General features: G+C 38.4%; 1 long non-coding RNA gene across 2 annotated transcripts; it reads left to right on the plus strand.

Moving 5' to 3' along the window:
* The first annotated feature begins 878 nt into the window (after window positions 1-878).
* On the plus strand, window positions 879-2,694 carry LOC127127924 (uncharacterized). 2 transcript variants are annotated; one of them, XR_007805547.1, is made up of 4 exons: window positions 879-1,391; window positions 1,486-1,820; window positions 1,966-2,140; window positions 2,234-2,694. It is a non-coding gene; the product is annotated as an uncharacterized LOC127127924 (long non-coding RNA). The 2 variants fall into 2 exon arrangements; XR_007805546.1 differs by having other exon boundaries at window positions 879-1,820.
* The last annotated feature ends 2,131 nt before the right edge of the window (window positions 2,695-4,825 follow it).

Genomic DNA, 4,825 nt, shown 5'->3' on the forward strand with positions numbered 1-4,825 from the left:
GATATTGAGGCGTACGCCTCCTACTTGCTTATTAAAAGAATAATGAGGCGAGCGCCACCTATTCCCTTATCCAAGTTTATTTAGCGTGTTTTAGTCGGAAGTCGATAAGTTGTGCAATATGGCGAGCGCCAATTATTCAAACAATCGAGAGATGGTAAGGCGAACGCCTCCCATCTTTTATCATCCGAAGTTTAATTTATAAAAGATATGTTTTTAGATGTTGTATTTGATAGTTTGAAAATAGTTTGAATTTTGAATTGGTAGGTTTTGGTCGAAAGTCAATTATTTTGAGCAATGTGGCGTATGCCAATTATTCAAATAATCAAGGAATGGTGAGACGAACGCCTCCTATTCTCTTCAATTGAAGTGTAAGTAATAAAGTTTATTTTTGTGAAATTGTATTCGATATAAGATGTGATTTGAATTTATTCGATTGTGGTTTTAATTTGATGATGAAAGTTCGAGCAATGTGTCGTACGCCAATTATTCGAATAATCGGAAGATAATGAGGAGAACGCCTCCTATCCTTTTTATTATCGAAAATTTAGAATTAAAAGAGTTTAGAAGCAAACTCGGGTCAAGCCCCTATAAGGCCCAATCCCAATTAAGTACCCAATTCATCCAAGAGGGAAAGTCATGGAAAGGGTAGTGGGTCAGAGTGGGCCTTGAGCCCAACTCCTACTTGAATCCGTCCAACAACAAAACAACAGTTGAATGGGCAGTTGTACATCTACCCTAGGCGTGCAAAGTGGCCTTTGGCCTTTCCCATGCAGAAGACGCGTGGCCTTTTTTCCGGGAATATCCATCGGCGTATGTTAATTAAAGACTATAATAATTAATTAGTGATTCTTCAAATCACATATTAATATTTAACCATTAATAATAATAAAAACCTGCACTTACTTTAAACATGAGGAGACAACACACGAAAATGAAGAAACTAATCCTCACTCTCTCTCTCTTGTTCAACCCTCTGGTTTTTTCGAAAACAAACGATTCACTCCTACAGAAAAACGCCATCCAATCGTCCCTTCCAAACACAACAATAATAAAACCCCAAATTACAGAAACGAAACCCCTAAGAAAAATCCAAAATCGAAGACGAACACACGGTATTCATCATTGGAAAACCAGCATGTCCGAGCATAACCATCCTCGGTTCCAACAGAATGAAACAAACCCCACAATAAAACAAACAACATAAACAATTTCAAACCAAAATCAACAACATTCCTCATGGATCTACCATAGTCTATACTTAAATCAAAACATTTCATGAATAAACAACAAAATCGTCAAATCATATACGCAATCGGCGACTACATGGTGATATAATGCCTTGTAAAGGTTGAACAAAGGGTGAAGGACGTCACCGGAACCTTCCGACTCGAGTAAGCACCTTTCGATTTTGTGTGCGAGCTCTTCTCTTGTTTCCGCTTAGTTTTCGGCCTCTCCTTCTTCTTACTTCTGTGTTTGGTTTGTCAGGGTTTAACTCGGTTTGCTCAAAGTTCTGGTGATGAACTTTGAGTATCCCTTTGGTATCTTTGAGCTTTGGTGTGTAGGTTGGGATGCGATTTCAGCAGAGTGACGGTATTTTTTTTCTCTTTTTTAGTGATTGGCGTGCTCCTTATATAGAGTGAAAACGGTTGCTCCAAATCATGAGCTGTCAAGGATTCTCCAAATCATTTGGTTAGAATGAAATCTTTTTCAGATTTGGTGGGGACCAAAGTTTTCGCAGGTGGAAAGATAAGTCGGCTTCATTCTTTAGACCCTATGGAAAGCACGTAACCGCTCTCAATGGCTTCCCTCTTTTTACCGTGGTAAGACCTGCATTTTGTTATGGTGAGAATTTCGATTTACTGTCACAGAAAGTAAGCTTTTGAATGTGACGTGTCATTTGCGTCACCATCTGTTTTACTTAAATTCACCAAAAACAGTTGACTAATTCTCGGTTTCAATTTGCAGGTTGGTAATTTGGGACTTTTTGCTTGGGACTTTTGGGTTTTATCTGGTATGCGACTTACCGCAGGTTTTGCTGTAACCACTGATGTGTTGCTGAGTACTGATTATCTCATTCCCGTTGGTAAGCCTGTGTCACTATCTGGAGGCAATCCTCCAAGAAGATTGGCAAATGCTACAGGTATCATCGCCTACAAAGTTTAAACCATGTTGTTCATTGTGTTGTATGATGATGTTACCGGTGTATTCAACCCGTGTTGGTAACCTGCTGCAGGTTTTGGTTGCATTTACTCTGCACATGGTTTAGACCTTGCAACTGGTTTTTTAACAAGATGAAAGGCAAGGGCCAGATGCTTCCCACCACTACAGTTTGATATCTTGGATAAATTATTGCCAAAAGCATGGAAGACGCTAGTGTTGTCCTGTCACGGTTGGAGCGTGCTGAGTTTGGCTTCCATAGCCCTTGTGTAATGTTATGGTCAATGGATTCTTGACAAAGCTGGAAGTCTTGCAATTGTGCTGAATGGCCTTTGGCTTTTTAGAAGAACCAGAACCTCTGCCGAAAGTTATCACAGTACATCATCACTTCAAACTCCATACTTAATAGGCCCGCATTAAATCAAAGTGATTAACTTTTATTTGTGTGAGCTCTAAACTTTTGTATTTCTTTTGAGCTTATTCCCAAACTGTCATAACTGGATTAGAAACTTGAATGTTACATGTAACTTTTTTATTGCCTGTTTAAATTTTTTTGCCATGTAATTTCTCTGTACTTTGAATTGGTTCTTAATCTACCGGAGTACTATTGAAACAAACTGGTGTTTCCCTTATAATGGTCTGCGGCTGGTTATGGTTGCCGTACCATACTTGGCTTAGCAAAAAGTGTTGTATTGAGATTTTCCTTGTAAACCAAAACGGCAGAACTAACTCTGTTTGCTGTCATAGCAGGATGCGCGTTTGATTGGGTTCTGTAGCAAGTTTGTCATTAACGACGGGTGGGATTTAGGCCGATGACTTGGTATGTTGTAGGCCTCAAGTGGTAGACTCATGGTCTTGTGATAAGTGAGCCTATCCTTGCTAATCCTGTGATGTAAAATCCGTTATTCCGCCGAGAGCATTTGTCCATTGGACTGTGTTAACCCCCCATCATTGTCAAATGGTTTGAAATGAGTTTATGGAAAGTGAAGCAAGTAACTTTGTACATGATGCTAGTTAATTCACAAATGAAAAATGCAATTTGGCATGTGACCATTATCTTGAATATGATTTGTACATATGGTTTTGGTGGTGAATCCTAAAGAGAAAAGGGTGGATTAAAAGTATAAAATTGGATTTTGGACCAAGTCTTAACTATATATGTATGATAGATTTGAACATGACCCTAATTGATCACATGAACCTAGTTAATGAACCAAGCTATAAATTTAATGAACCACCAATCCTGAATCAAACAGGCATGATCAACACTTGAATTTAATCACAATAGGTTTTAACAAACTTGTACGGCCGAACGATATGCATGTCATGCTGAACATGCGATGCAAACCAAAATGAAATCAATTGTATGAAAATTTAAATATGCCCGGACAAAATTGGGGTATGACACCATGTTAACTTTGTCAAGAGAGTGAGAAGCTATTTAATACGGTTTTGCCACGAGAGTGGGAAATTAACTAAGGTGAGAACCCATAATCGCGAGAGCGTGAGGGTCGAACTGGATAGTAAAAACTAGTTATTGATTTTAAAAACAGCGAGAGCACTTTAAAAGCAATTAGAACTTATTGATTTTCAAAAAGTTTTTTTAACTTCAAATGGTACAGCGAGAGCGTACATTATGACTTAAAAGTATAATCCGAGTCAACAATCACGAGAGTGTGAGATGAAGCCTTTTAAATGAGTATTTTCTACTAAAATATATTTGGTAATTAAAATATACACCGGTGACCTATCGAATCCCTGACGATTAATGCGTTGCATACTGATATTCTTTGATTAATATTTTCTTAAAAACTTAACTTCCTTTAGATTTAATTTTTGTTCAACCAAACCTCTAAAAATCATCTCCTTAGCTAAACATAGTAACATCGATAGTATTAGTTTGACCATCGGTCCCTGTGGGTTCGATATCTTTTAAAACTAAAACGACTAGACTGTGCACTTGTAGTCAAGTACCCGATAAACTATATTTTATGTACAGTCAAGAGACGTATCAAGTTTTTGGCACCGTTGTCGGGGACCTGATTTAGTCAAATACTATGATTCTTTCGTTGCGCAGTATAGACTAAGGTAAAAACTAATTTCCTTTCCCTTATTTCCCGATTGTATGCCAAGTACTCGCTCACAAGGCGAAAACTTAGCACCATCAATCGCAAAATTAGAGTGTTTCTTATATTTAAGACGCCAAATACTAGAGTACCAACGAAGGTATGATATTCCCGATATCTTCTTTCCTGATTCAGAACCAGCTGAAAAACCAACCATGGCTACAGGGGAACCACAAAATCGTCCTCTTATGTTCTACGCTACCCCGTCCCAACAAGAACCTCACAACAACATTGCTGCCCCTACTATCAATCGAAACGATTTTGAGTTGAAACCCTCATTATTATCAGTTGTTCAACAATATCAATTTGCTGGAAATCCTACAGACGACCCTAATGAACATTTGACCAAGTTTGTGCAGTACGCAGACACTATGAAGGCGAATGGTGTATCTCAAGATGCGATAAGACTACGCCTTATTCCTTTCTCTCTATGAGATAGAGCTTGGGCTTGGTTGCAACCCTTGTCATCCAACTCAGTTACTACATGGGAAGAATTGAAGAACGTTTTCTTAGCCCAATATTTTCCGCCAAGCAAAACTGCT

The sequence above is a fragment of the Lathyrus oleraceus genome, chromosome 3 (assembly GCF_024323335.1).
Source record: "Lathyrus oleraceus cultivar Zhongwan6 chromosome 3, CAAS_Psat_ZW6_1.0, whole genome shotgun sequence".
Classification (NCBI taxonomy): domain Eukaryota; kingdom Viridiplantae; phylum Streptophyta; class Magnoliopsida; order Fabales; family Fabaceae; genus Lathyrus; species Lathyrus oleraceus.